Raw genomic sequence first — 15,918 nt, forward strand, 5'->3', positions numbered from 1 at the left:
TGACATCCCAGAGAAACCAAGGGTCACTAAAAAGTTGATGCACCATCCTCACAAGTCTGTAGAGACGAGATAGGGAAGACAGGGGCATCCTGAGTATTTTCTTTTGAATTACTTTCAGACAGAGGTCTCTAAGTATAAGACAAAAGGTTATTTTTGTAATTTTTTTTTTTTAACATCCCAATATTTAACTACCACTCCCTTGTTGAGAGAAGATTCAATGAATAAAACAGGAAAAGATGCATGGAAGAAATGAGGACTCCCTCTGCCAATATAAAAGTTCAATTGATGACCTGGGGTTTGTAAGAGCTAAAGCATTCAGCCCCTCTGGATCTTTTGCAATCTTAGAAAAGGATCAGTGACCCACTCAGTGAACTGTCTATAAAGAAATCGGGGCTTCTCTCACCATGATTAAAACTAATCAGCATTTGTGTTGGCAACAAAGAAGCTGACGATTTAATGGACACAGCAAAGAGACAACCTTCCAGCTTAAGAGGCTGTATCTCAGTTGGACTTAACTGATATATTCTAGGCTGAGGAAAGTCTTGTCCTTGTAAGACTTGTTCAACATGTCACACTCAAGAATTATTGTGGAAAACATAGGAGTTTTTGATCTGTTCTTCAAACATTAAATATGAAAAGGCTTTTCTCCTGGTGACAAAATCTTTCAACTCCAACAGTGCTACACCTTCTATCAAGACTCAAAGTAAAACACCCTGTCCTTTTCCTTTGGAGATTCTCAATTTAAGGCAAGTTGCAAAATTATAAAAGCTCATGTGCCCCAAGGTAAAAAAAGCAACATTTTCCTACTATGCTGTTTACAATATATGGGCTCTCTTTACTTATGAGAGAGGAAAAAATTGGCTCTACCTCACGTTACAGGTCCCAAACTAATAATCAGGTAGCTTGTCCAAAAAACAGTATGGCTAGTACACAGGGAAAAAAAGGGACCTCTTCATTAATGATCTAGTTTTTATTTGAAAGTCATCAAAAGTAATACAATTTTCCATAAATGAAAACACCCTGAAACTTGCAGCTCTTGAAGGAAGCTGGTGTCTCATGAGTTTTGTAACTGAAAACTATGAGAATTCCAGCAATCACAGGGGAAATTAGAAGTTTCCCAAACCTGCTAATGAAAATGGTAATCTTGATATTGTCAGTGCTTGTAGGGTGCTTCTTTCTCAGCCATCTCTACAAGTTATATATATATTAGGATGTAATAGAGGCCATTTGGAGATCGCAGAACAGCCAGTGATGAGAACCATCAGTGGGTTTCAGGGAGGTTTGTCTCGATAACTTTCTCTTCTTGTTGACTGAACTCCCCTTAGTGATGGAAGGAGGCTGTGTGCAGTCATGGAATATGTCTTTAGGTTTAGTTTGGTTTGAACAGGATCCAGTCCAGAACCTGAGACCTCTGTTCAGTATAAAGTCCAACATATGATGTACAAGGGTGCATCAGCAGATTGGCTTCTAGAGGGTGCACTTCAGCTGAAAAAAATGCTCCGGTACACACACCTCAAAGAAGAAGATGAACCACTTTGAATAGATGAGGAGGGGGGGGGGAAAGAAGTAGTATATTCTGGCAGTAAGGATAGAGAGGTTCACTTTCCCTGCAGTATTTCAGTCTATGCAGATCCAAGTGAAACCTGGAGGTACACAGTTCTGGTCAGGTCAACAAACTCCATGTCTGAGTCAAGAGAAGAACAGGTTTCACCAATCTGCCCAAGTGAATCTGCTCTTAGTTCATCAAAAATCATTCTGAAAAGCTAAGAATAACTGTTTATTTTTCTATATAAACATTTGTATCGGTCTTCCCATCAACAGAGGCTGTATATGTATTCTGGGTGTTTGCTAGCAGCTGTGACAAACACAGCAAATCACCCTATTTCATTAAGAGTAGGAATAACTTCGTGAACTTAAAAGAATCACACAGACAAACCCAGCTAAGGCTAAATATTTGGGCCCGATGAAAAACTTGCAAAAACTAAGTTGAGACTTTCAGCATCGAGGCACATTCTGCCTTTCTTCTTCTGTGTCACTGGAGGATGTAGAATTATTGATGAGTGACAGACTTATGACTTGGCGATGTCTCACCTTCTGTCTGACTTGGTCTCCTGAATAATTTTTATTGTAAGCAAAACTCTTTGTGGAATGCTGTCATTCATTAACTGCCTGGTAACACCAGTTTTGTGGCTGATATCTGCCACTGATCTGACAAACTGGGGAAGAGACCTTTTTTCCCCAGATCATGGATATCTGGAAATTATATTTGGACTGTTTTATAAAACCTGAGACTGGTATAATATAACAATATAGTCAAGCAACCCAAGAACAACTGCAAAAAAAGGTACAGAGACAACTTTAGGTTTCTCATCAGTGTAAGGAAAATGCAACTCTGTGGCCCCAAAAGAGGAAGAAAACTCACTTCTGGGACACCATCAAATCTTCTACTTGAGTGGAAAAGGGAAGACCTTGAGAGGCTTAGTGGGAAAATGTGACTGTGAAACTGGATTTGAATTCCAAGGGAGCAAGGAAAGAAGGGGATGAACTCTTCAAAAGAGTTCTGAAAAGATGTGGAAGCCTGTATTAAGTTTTGTGGGGGATTTCATAATAATCTTTCCTATCAGCCTGCAGGACTTCACTCAATCTGTTTGTCTAGGGTAAATGGACATGACAGTGACATGGGATCAGAGTTACCTGACCAGTGCATGATAATGGCCATATTCCACCAACCCCCAACTCTACCCTTTCCAGAGTAGGGTCATTTAAAAAGGCATATTTTGTGTTTGGAAAAGATCCTGTCGAAAGAAAAATGGTATTTTCAAACTTTCACATAAAGCCAAAATGTTCCAACCCAACTGATACAGAATGGCAATTTTCTTTCTTTTCTATTGAAATTAACTTATTTTGGCAATTCCTTCATTAAAACAAGCAAAACCAAATAAACAAGAAACCCAGAAAAGTAATGTTTTTATTTGTAAGGGTTTTAAAAAGTATAATTTAATGAGCGATGAAAGCCCCAGTTAATTGTTTTAAGAACTTTATATTAAAAAAAAAAAAAGTTGATGCTTTTGGTTTTATCCTCTTATAGTGTTGAATAAACTTGAGAAACACAACAAATTGAAAAACCACCTAGCTGCCACTGAGTTTTTCTGATTTCTCTGATCAATTCATTGTGCTTTTCATAGAATCATAGAATCATTTAGGTTGAAAAAGGCCTTTGAGATCATTGAGTCCAACCATTAACCCAGCACTGCCAAATCCACCACTAAACCATGTACTTGATTGCTACACCTGTGCAGCTTTTAACCTACCCCCAGGGATGGGGACTTAACCACTACCTTGGGCAGAGTAGTCCAGTGCTTGACAACCCTGCTGGTGAAAAAATTCTTCCTAGGATTCAACCTAAACCTCCCCCAACTTGTGGACATTTCCTCTTGTCCTATCCCTTGTCACTTGGCAGAAGAGACTGACCCCCACCTGGCTACATCTTCTTTCAGGTAGTTGTAGAGAGTGACAAGGTCTCCCCTGAGCCTCCTTTTCTCCAGGCTAAACACCCTCAGCTCTCTCAGCTACTCCTCATCAGACCTGTGCTGCAGACCCTTCCCCAGCTCCACTGCCCTTCTCTGGACACACTTCAGCACCTCAATCTCCTTCTCGTAGTGAGAAACACAAAACTGGATCCAGGATTCAAGGTGCAGCCTCACCATTGGCCAGGGTAGAGGAGTAATCTCTGCCTTGGTCCAGCTGGCCACAGTATTGTTGATACATTTCTGATTTTTGCATCTTTTCAATAATCTAATGAAGAACCTTTCAAGGCTCCACACAGGTCTTAACAACGACTAGAGTAATTTTTCACTCTGAATATTCATTCCTTCTGCAGCATCTTAGCCCAGTTACGTTTGCAGTTGGACTTTAGAATGGGAACGCAAACCATGGCCATTTTTAGGGTTTTGAAATAATTGAATTTTTAACACATCACAGAAATAAACTCTAGTTTCCCCATATTAAAATGCAGAAGTAACTTTTTTTTTGATAATTTGTCCAAACTCAATTCCCCCTTCTTTCCAGAGATGTAATTAAAAACCAGGTCTGCACTGTCCATCTGATGTACATTTGACTGTAAGAACATGGATGCCCTTGGACTGCAGCGGCGGCAGCTGACCTTAATGAACGTCCCAGCTAGCTGTGGCCAGCACCGCCGGCAACACGGGGGCACTCTCCCGATCCGGGGCTCGGTCAGGGGAGCACCTAAGGCTTTCGCCTTGAGGGACGAGGATCCGCAGCTAAGAGAGAGAGGGCTGCTATCCCACAGGAGCCAATGAAGAGATGCACTCCAGCGGCAGTGCAGTCTAGATCTAATATCCAGGGGAGCTACTAGCTGAAGACCCTCAACTGGGCTCTGACCTGGATTATACGGAGGGGCAGATACAGAGAGGCAAGGTGGTCTTCAGCGAATCAGAGTACAGGTGGGAGTGGTGGGCGGATAACAGACATGAAGGGAAAACCACTGAGGGTAGAGCAGGGGTGGAGTCCTGGCCCCTGATCCAATCACTCGATGCCCAGCAGGGAAGATTCTAGACAGAAGGGTTGGGGCACCGAGTGACAGACAGGGAACGAGGGAGGGACTGAGGGAATGGATACATCAGTTGCTAGGGGTAACAGGGAGGAGAGATTTGACGGACGGGGCAATCAAAGAGAGGGAGAACCAGGACAGAACCATTACAACAGAAAGGGGTGTAAGGAACAAACCAAATCGGCATACAGCATAACAAAACACAATACAACATTGGACTTTCATCTTCCCACAGCCACTGCCATGCATGTTGTTTTTGCTGTCACACCCCGAAGTTTCAGACAGGCAAAGCCTGGATTACAGTGGGAATGCTGCATTTCTTCTTCAACTTAAGAATATGCAAAGCCCATAGAGGGAGTGCCAAAGTATTGTTGCCTGCTGGGCAACTGTGACAAATATATAGACAGCTTTCTCAACAATCTGAGAGAGCAAGAAAAGCATGTTCAGAATTTACATAAATTGGAGGGCCCTGTTGACCACAGAATTTCATGAGAAGGCCTGCATGGGTAAACTGGGGTGGACACAGAATTATGTCTCTCTATTACACTACTAGAAAAGATTTCAGTGATGAGAGCTACAAATATTAGAAACACTAATGATGGGTAGAACTTTATACCAGTGAGTTATTTAACAAATAAATTTCAAATGGTAACAGTGAGGAGAGGGTGGGATAACCCAATGCATAGATTGTTCGGATGGGAACTCACACCACTGGCCAAATCCTGACTGCTCCAACTATGCCAGTAACCACTGGCAACTGCATCAGTGTCAGCTCAGCCTGTTCCAACTGTAAGACTGTGTAACTCACCTTATAGTCCTTCATTAGGGCTTTAATGACTCATAAATCATGTGCCAGAATCCTAAAGCCTGCTTCATCCTTCTCTCAACTAAGATTTCCTCTGTGACCTTTGACAAGATATTTCATTTTAGCCCTACCACAGATCCTCATCTACAAAAATGATGAACATAATCCTATTTTTTAAGTTCTGTGAAGGGCCTACCCAAGACAGAGCTAAGTACTCAGAAGTCACCATGCTACCTCTGGACAAATCAGGCAGGAAAAGCAGCTAAGAACAAGGGAACTAAACAAGGTAGATAAACATCTTGTTGCACATTAAATTTTAATTGTTCATGAAGGCAGATGTATTATGAATTAAAAAAAAAAAAAAAAGGAAAAAAAAAAAAGCAAAAAAAAAAGAGGGACAACCTGGTAAGAATTTAAAAATCTTTTAGCATTTGTGAGTTTACCTTAGACCAAACTCATAGGGGCTGAAAGGCAGGCACACACCTACATTCACACACACACACATACATGCATTTATTTGCACATGCAGCTTCAGGTGCACATGAAAAGCTCATTTTTATATGCAGGTGAAGACTTTTTCCAATGTTGAGGCTTGCAACTCAGGAAATTTTACACATTTCACAAGGGTGGAAAAAAGTTGTGATTTCATGGTAAATGTTTCATAAAACAAAGACCAGATGTTTGTCTTAGCTCCTGTTTTTACTCTGCCTTACTTTCCCAGCTGGAGTTATTAATTATACCTTTTATTCTCCTACTGCAGCTCTTAACTCCAAAAGATTAAATGGCTTGATTAGCACTGTTTAGCTTTTCCTAGGTGGTTTATTGAATGTCACATTTAACATTCTGGCACCTCACAGATGAAACTAAATTCTTGCAGCCTTGCAGAAATATGACTATTTTTTTTTTACCAGAGATCAAGAGAAGAGCATTTGTTACATATTTATGAACACATCACATTGGACATTTCTATTTATTCTTTAACATGCTCTCACAAACACACAGCCTGTCCTAGGCTGTATATTATTTATAAGTGTTGACACTTAATACTTTCAGAAAAGCCTCTTGGAAAAATTTTCATAAAATAGTGACTGGGAAGCCTACAGAGATTTGTAGAAACCTTGGAGTCAACAAAATATCCTCACACGATTTTTCTAACTCTTCTACCTGTGTGGAAGCCTATAGAAAAGAATGCAATTAAACAATTCATTGGCAGATAATGAACTTTCAAGTCTTCATCCTGGTGCAGCTTATATGGCTGTACCTGTGCTCCTGAGAAGGAATCAATAATTCACCATTAGACACCTTTGATGCTGCTCCATTAGTAGCTGGTTAAGATAGTGCCAAGATTTGTTCTTTTAAGTTGTCTAAGACCCAAATCCTAAAGCTCTCTACTCAACTGAACCTTGAGCCAGCCATCAGATGATGACCATCCCAATGTTTGCATTGGACTAGTATCTAAAGCCAGAAGGCTGGTGTGGGATTGCTGTGAAATAAAAAGCTTCCTTTTTATTTCACAGGCTGTGAGTTAAAGTGCTTGCAAACAGCTTTCTCTCTTCTCCCTCCCACCCTTAAAGTCTTGGATTAACATCGTTAGCTACTTAGCTAGCTGAAAGTGCTTTTAAAAAAACATCATTTTGATCAATTGAACGCATGTTCTTCAACATCTTTTCAGATTCTAACATTTTAAGGACTTTTTAGAAAATGTTATAACATTTATTTTCATGTGTTTCCTACTTCCAAGAAAACATAATGCTGATCGATCAGCTACTTACTCTGAAGAGAGAATAGACTTTGTAGACTCTGACTGTTAATAGCAGAATACAGTAAGAAGTAAAGGCTTAACAGAGATTTCAGCCTATGGCTGGACACAGGTCCTGCATAACCACTGAAAGCAGTTCCTGTGCAAATGGAGCCAATACCAGCTCACTTTGGCCAATTTTTATAATAATTTCTTTGAATTCTAAGGCACCTGATCTTAAAAAGCAGACCTTTTATTTCTTCTAATTTGCATTCAAATCCACATACAAGTGCCCACGGAGGTGGGGCTGTATCTGCATCACAACAGAGCACAGGGGTGAGGGCACTGCATGGAGCTTGCCGGCTGGAGGAGCTCAGACTACAAAGCTGAAAGCAGCCAGGTCACACTGAGTAAATGAGACAGAGACCCCCTTTCATTCTTTGCACCATATGCCAAGCATCCTGCACGCTGGGCACAGGGCAATAGCAGCACACCATGTTCGTATACATGTGCCAGGAGCTGTGGCCATTGCCACAAGTGCAGAAGCAATTAGGGCTTAGAAAAATTTGTAAACCTGCAATGATTTTTGTTCGCCACAGATTACCCCCTCACCCCACTCCCCTGGTGTGGTCTCTCACTCTGCTTGCTTTCCCATTCCATTTACATCCAAAGTGACCCCCCCCCAAGCCCGAACAAACAAAACCAGATGTGAGACTAAAATGCTATTTTGTGTCACTGCAGCAGCCCTTTGTTTTGCCTCGTTTGTTTAGCTGTAGTTTGTAAGAACTTTGGGGCAGAGGCTCTCAATTGCTCTTTGTTTACATCTCATCTGCAAAAGGGCCTCCTCCTTCTTCACTGGCTCTTGTACTCCACCACAATAAAGATGACTATTAATAATATGACCTTCAGCTAGCTGGAATGTATTCAGCAATTTAGGGCATTGACATTGGAGAAATCCTTATGAATGCCTGAGATCATACAACCCTTCGATTTGTTTTCAGGCCTATCTCCAAACTGTGGTTAAGTAGCTATCATTTCTAACATTTGCATTCCTCTTACCCCATAGTGTGTGGGGGGGGATGGTACTATCATAATTATACCACATTCTTCTGAGTTCCATAACGAGCTATTATTTTGCTAATGGAATATTCAAGCAGTCTGCAGTAATTTATCAAATAGTCCCAAGTCCCATTTTCTCTGTGTGAATCTTTTTGTTCACAGGTAAATTGATGTGTGGGGGGTTATCAAGGCTTTTTTGTAATTCAAATTAAGCATTCCACCCCCCTCTCAGAAAAAAGATCGTTAGACACAGAATGGGGTTTTTTTTTTAATGATGTTTAGAATTAGAATTGTGCAGGCTTCCTGTGAGTGGCAATTTCTGCATTTTAATTCATTCTTACAGTGTTTTTGCATTTTAACGCCTAATTTTGAAAATTTGCCTAAACTAAAAAGGAGCAAAATGTAATTCTATTTCTCCTTACAACTATTGTCTGCTCCACTGTCAGATTAAACTGCCAACAGTGTAGAGTGCCATTGAATTGGAGATGAGAGGGGGAAAAAAAACCACCACCCTCTCAGTTTATTTTATTCTCAGTAAAGAAAAGCCAAAAGCCAAAACCTGGATGTATACTTAGACCACACTGAAATCACACACACACACACACACACACACACACACACTCACTCACACACACACTCACTCACTCACACACACACACACTCTCATCTCTTCAACTGTGTATTTCTCTGTGTAAGGGGAAGAGGGAAGGGTTGTGCACACATGCACACTCCTGCATGCACACATGCACACATGAATGCAGGGTAGGAGGGGAATGGCTGCCTAATAAAAGAAGAGTATGTGCAAATGATTTCTATGAATGACAAGATTTCTTGTCTTCTCAAAAACTGTCTCTGCCACAGTCCCTTGCTTATCTCCTAACTACAGTTGGGAAATTAATGGCTGGCAATGTCAAGTGAAGAGTTTTGGCACAGAATGACAGAGTGGCTGAGGTGAGAAGGGACCTCTGGAGACTGTCTAGTCCAAGCCCCTGCTTTGATCAAGATCACAGATGACACAAAACTAGAAGTGGCTGGTACTTTTGATGGTTGTCAGCAAGAGTAGGTTGCTCAGGATTTTTTGTCTGGTTTTGAATATCCTCACGGATGAAGACTGCACCTTTCTGAGCAAATGTTGAACATCCTCGCTGTTAAAAAATAAGCCTGCTTTTTTTACATTTAAATGGATTTTTTTAACATCAGTTTATGCCAATTGTTCCTTTCCCTGTCACTGTGCATCACTATGAAAATTCATCTCTGCCGGGTGTTTACACACAAAGATCTCCCAGAGCCTTCCCACCTTTGGGCTGAACAGTCCCAGTTGTCTCAGCCTCTTGTCCTATGTCAGATGCTCCAAACCTTTAATTATCTTTGTGGGATTTTGCTGGATCCTTGCACAAAAGACCCCATATCTGGACCCAGCACTCCAGTCACATCTCATCAGGGCAAACTAGAGGGAAAGGGTCACCTCACTCAATGTGTTGACTGTGCTCTTCCCAATGCACTCCAGGACACTGTTGGCTTTCTTTGCTTCAGGAGCCCACTGCCAAGTGATGCCAACTTGCTACCTTCCAAAACCTCCAGGGCCTTTTTTTCCAGGCTATTTTATATTAGTTTGGCCTCAGCCTGGTGTGGTGCATGGGCAGGACTGGACATTTCCCTTTCTTGAACTCCAGGAGGTTCCAGTCACTCATTTCTCTAGCCTGCTTATGTCCCTATCGATGGCATCAGGTATATCAGCCACTCCTTCCATCTTTTGTCATTTGCAATCTTGCTGAAAGCATGCTGTGTGTCATCATGCAAGTGATTAATGAAGATATGGAATACTAGCTGCTGGACTAATTTCTGCAATACAATATGGTGAAACCCACGTTTTCCTTTGCATTGGAATGCCATATGCTGCCACGAGTTTGCATGCCACTTAGAGGGTCTCAATGCAAGAACCTGTTTACTCCCTCTCTTATAGAAACAGCTCCCGCTCATTTTTTGTGGAGTCAAAGCAGAACCAGCTAATAAGCTAATAAGTTTTGAGATCAGTCCATGAGGCATGAAAGCAGAAAATCTACCAACCATAAGTTTTTTCATACCTAACTCATTCGTTTGAGCCAAAATTTTATTCTGTAGCCAAGCATTCCTGCAGTGAAGGCTTACATTAAAACTCAGGGGTTACTGGGGAAAAAGAGAGGTACAGTTTTGTTTGTGACTAGCTGGTCTTTTCTAATGAAAGCTGTTCTGTCACAAAGAATTTCTGATTTTTCCCAGTGGTTTATCTTTCTGTAGCCTTAGTTAAGGTGATACTGAGCCAGGTATCATCTGAATGTGCTGATCTGGTATAGTATGTTTACTCAATGCACTGATAATTTCTGAAGTGCTATGCTTATTGAAATACATAAAAATCAGAATAATGAAAGAGCATGAACTTCATCAATTATCACCCAACCAGTCTCTCCAGCCTTCAGTTCATGCTTTCAGCATAAACTGGCTTCCTCCCTTACCTCCTGGATAATCAGTGCACACAGGGTAGCATGAGCTCCTCCCAGCCATGCACAGTGCTGACTTCTGGTCTTCCACTCCAGGAACTCACGTCAAATCCTGCAAACCTCAGATGTATGCATACCTGCTGTAAAGCTTGTCATGGGAGGTGCCTTATAGATGGGGTATTGTGACAGTATAGCATGAAAACAAATAAGTCAGGTAGTCATTTTATCCAAATGACACAAACAGTACTGGCAGAGACAGCTGGGGAGGTGGGCAGGAATTTGCAGCTGTGCTAGGAATTCCTACCAGAAGAAGAGTAGCCAACCTATAATGTGGAAATTTTAACCCTGAAGCAATGTTCTGCTATAAACAGCAAATCCCTTGCTACTCTCTGCATGCAAGCATTTTTTTAATTTCCATTTTAAAACATATGTCAGATCTTGCTCTATTGTAACACATTCCCTTTGAACCGCATCAGCCCCATTTATAAACACGTCATTTGAAGTGGTGAAATGCCGGGAGATGCTCTATTGCCACATTCACTGGACATAAATATTCTGAAGCTGAGCGTCACTAGCCACATTGCTAGCTGAAGAAAGTTGTGCAATATAAACATTTGGTTGGTAAATAAATAAAGCATAAATGTCTTAGAATGTTGCCTGCTGCTCATAGCAGCTTAGGGTAAATGTAAGCACTCTGTGTTTCCAGTAGATTTGTGGCATTATGATTAATGTAGATTTCACTCATTTGCTTAGCTCATCTTCTACAGTGAAGGTTGCCATCACTGAAAACCTGTAGTCTTTGCCTAAGACAAAGATCTGTAAAGGTAGTTAAATGTTATCCTCTGGATTTGTGTTTGCTTCTTTGGAAGTGTGAGGTATGGTATGTGTTTTCTTGGAGAACGGAGGTAAAGCAATGAAAAAAGTTGAATGTTTATAATATATATTTTGAAACTGTATAGAAAGACAGAGGTATGCTTTGTGCACCACAGTAACACTTTTATGAATACAGTATCTTGCCACTGTTTTTAAAAGCTATACAAGCCATTTACAGTATACAATGAAAAGCTTTGTTTCACTTATGATTCCTGCAGATGAAGACAGAATTACAGTACATATTTTGCTGGCAAAGATCAGTTGGTCAAAGGTTTCTTAACTTCATATCAACAAAACAAAACTGTACCAAAAAAAAGTTCATAAGAAGATATGCTATTAAAAGCACGCTTTGGCTAACACAGCTACTTATACTCAAGGGAGTGCTGGGGAAGTCTGAGTAAGTCTTGGCAGTGCTGCAACTTTGCCGATGTAAAAGCACTGCAATCATTAAGGCATTTGCCGTCATACTGGTAACCTGTTCAGGCTTAGTACAGGTTTGTCCTGAAGTGGAACTAAACACCAGTGCAGCTTAGCAAGACAGGAAGACATTAGACACATACAGGAGACACCTGGTGATTCATGGGTGCACATAATCTGCCACAGCACTTACCAGGGACAATCTGTGCAACATGGAAAATGAAGCAAACTCATTTTGCAACAGGCTGATGAACAAGAGAGAAGAGAGCAACAGTTGCCACAATACCAAGTAAAACTGAAGCAGAGCAGCCTGCCTAGGCTGAGCTGAGTGTCCCTGTGACCAACCCAGCATTTATTCGTAGCATGACAAAATGGAACAAGGGTTTTGGGGGAGGGAGGTAAGGGAAGAAGATAACTGCATCAGCAATGCAATTCTCTTTTTTGATCCTAATTTATGATACTGCAAGAGGCAAGCAGAGCACATTATGTGTACTCTCATGACACTGTTGTTCCATCTGACTAGGATCCCACTTTCCAGCTTATTTGATCTGTTCACATTGTCCAGAGAGGAATCCTACCAACAGTGCTTTATTCCTAAGCTGCCGATGGGCACATATGCACACACTGAGGAAGACTGGCCGAAAATTTAATGGCACTGTTTCTCAGAAACCAGGACTAGAGTTCTTGCTTTGCCACTGAATTCTGATCTCACTCATTACCTGGGTATGGGTGAACACAGGGGGAGTAAAATTTCTCCCCGTCTATCAAAGCAAGGAAAGGAAGAGTAAAAGTTGTCAGCTGCTCATACATACAGATAGGTCAAACTGCTAAAGACACACTGCCAACTTCATGTGTAATCAATCATATTTCAGTCATTGACATTTGGGGCCAGACCCAATACTCTGCACTTCTGCCATGGTTGACACAATGTCACTGTGATCTCACTTGTCTCATTCTGCCACAGAATGCATTATCATTGCTTTTACCATAACAACACACTTTTTCTAAGGCAAATAGAGTTCTGCTTCTCAGAAACATCTCATATACAAAATAAAATAAATCTCACAGGAGAGCTGGATGCTTAGCTGAAATGCTCTCTTTTCACCAGATGTCTTTCTGCAAATACATGTCCAAAAGAATTTTCCAAAATAACAGCACTTTCACTTTCCTCTTCTATGGAATTAGAAGCCGTCATGCCTTTTTCCTCCAAGATTTTCCTAGTTCTGCAAATTCAGTCAGGAGTTACTCTTTCTGTCATCCATGCTGATGTAAAGTGGTGTCATTAGCTCGTGTGGAAATGCAGGTTAAAACTGCTTGTCCTGCTAGCTAATAGTACTGCTAATCACACAACTAATAGTACTGCTTAATTGCACAACTTTTGAGGATTCACTTCATCTTTTCAAACCAATCTGTGGTAAAATATTATCAGAATGTCTTTCTTTTCTGAGGACCAAAATGAACAGAGACTCTAAAAACTGAAAACATAGTGCATTTTATAATAATTCAGAAGCCTTCATTATTAAGAGGCCACCACACACTGAAATATTTGCTATTTTTTGATCTACCTCATTGTTAGTGAACACACACGCTCATCTCCCATGACTAGCAGAGGAATCAAAAAGGGAGGCAAATCCCTCCTGAAGAGAGGCATATCACTCCAGTCTTTTACAGAGGCAGTATCCTGCAACATTCAGAGACTGTGTCCACGGCCTGTTCATACAGAAAACAGGAGCTTTCCCATTTCTTGTGAAAGATGTCGGGCCAGGATCAGAATCTTCCCTAAAACCCACCCAGTTTAAACTAACATTGCCGACATCATCTCTTACTGTTGCCATGGTCTGGTTAATGCAAAACTCAACTGAAAACACGTGATATTGAGTAGGATTTAAACATATGCATGTAAGCACAGTAACCACAGTTCATGTGGAGGTCTTTCACAAGGTTACTGTCCCCTCAGCAATATTGTGGGACAGTGGAATTTATAGCTGGTCCAAGCACAAAAGTTCACGTTATTGTTTTACGTTTGACGTCTTAGTAAGCTCAGAAAAGGAAAAACTTACAGCCTTACCCTTGTTCCTGACAAAGAGCTTACATGAGCCCCACCACTGCAGCTGTTTCTACTGAGAAGTCTTAATTTTGCTGAAAATCCTTTCCTGCCCCCTGGCCTTCAAAATCAATACATTGTAGATAGTTATTTCATTAAGCACTCCTCATGCTCTGTACACAGCTCGTCTTTGAGGACAACCTTTAGATATACTTGCTGCCTGCAGTGTTGCTAGTAAAAGGACACCTGGTATTTTGTAATGGGGATATGCCATGTGAGATCTTCATAAATATATATTACAATTACTCCTCTTACTAAGGAAAGAAAATTGTCTTTTGGTCCTTAGTGAGATATATTTGCTCCCTTCCCTCCTTCACTTCCAGGCTGACCTCTTGCCTACAGATGCGTGTGAAGACAACCTTAGTGACAATGAGAAAAATTTCATTTTGTAGTGAACTGCTTCTTCAATTATTTTTCTCCTCTCCATTTCTTCTGGCTGACCCAGACCAGGCTGTTACTCTGACAGGGGTCCCTAACCCCCAGATTAAAATATGCAAATTATGGTCTTTCCTTCCACTTAGACCAGTGTCAGATACATTGCAATGACAAGAAAATCTTTGACTTGATTTTACATAAGATGAACATAGTTACTTATTTTTGTCATCTTCTTTAATTAAGCAAACCCAGTTTAACATGATGTAATCAAAGTTCAGGTACAATATAGATCACAGGGAGCTTTATGTTCTCTGAGGGAGATGCTGCTAAAAAAAAAAAATCAAACAGCTTCTGAAAATCTCTAACACCCCCTACCTTCTACCTAACATTGTTTACCTTCAAATTGGTATTAAATAAGTTATACTAAAACAATGGAATGAAAGCAGATGCAACACATCAGCTTTTGGACATTCTACAGATAATTCATACTGAAGTCTTTAGATTGCTATTAATGATAATTGGCTTAAAATTTTGTGAATAAATTATTTCCAAAATACATGGATATACTCCAGTTTTCAGTCACTGTAAAGTTAAATTTGGCTGATATTTTTAAATGACAGAATTATACTGCACAAAGAATGGCTCTGTGCAGGGATTTTCCTTTCTAATTCCTCTTGAGTTTTAACTATTTCTAAAAAAACTGTTTTGTAGTATCTTCATGAATACAGAAAATACAACATATATCTCCAAGTACACAGAGATGTAAATATACAGAGTTTTGGAGGAGAATTATATGTGGTCAAAACAAACTCCATATTTTTCAGGGAATTTTGGAAATGTGTAGCTGGGGGGGGAGGAATAAGAAGGACTATTTCCATAAGCATGAATCCCTTTGTGGCCCAGGTACTGGTACAGAATAACATAATAGTTAAGTTATTCTGGAATTTCATAAATTCATTCCTACATAATTGATATAATTTTATCAAGATGTGACATGGACAGTGCACTGATTAAAGTAAAATACATGTGTTAGTTGGGACCTGAGGAAGGGAAAATATAGGTTGCTAGAAATCATGGTATTCTTCTTAATCTTTCCCAAATACCTGGGCCTTGCTGCATTTTAAAAAAGAGCTGTTACACCCTGGCAGCCCCTAGCTAATATAATTGTCTTATTAAATATATGAGTATCTTCATAGGATTTCCTCATATTTCATTTCACCCTCTTGTACATCCACAAACCAGTAAGTTTCTGAAATTTTGTAATGCCGTAATTTTGGCAAGTTGTTATTAAAGTTTCTAACCTTGCCTTAACACATTATAAAGACCATTTCAAGAAGCCAGGCTACATGGTAAGAAATTGTTTCTCCTGAAAGCTGCCATGTTACCACTATTTCTTCTGTTATGTGGGCTTGCACTGACAGTCTCCAAAGCAATTATAAATAAAATTACTGCAATGAAAAATGTTCACCTCCTTTAGTTAGACTCTGAGTGTACCCA

The sequence above is a fragment of the Onychostruthus taczanowskii genome, unplaced genomic scaffold, assembly GCF_017590055.1.
Source record: "Onychostruthus taczanowskii isolate IOZ18803 unplaced genomic scaffold, ASM1759005v1 scaffold94, whole genome shotgun sequence".
Taxonomy (NCBI): Eukaryota; Metazoa; Chordata; class Aves; order Passeriformes; family Passeridae; genus Onychostruthus; species Onychostruthus taczanowskii.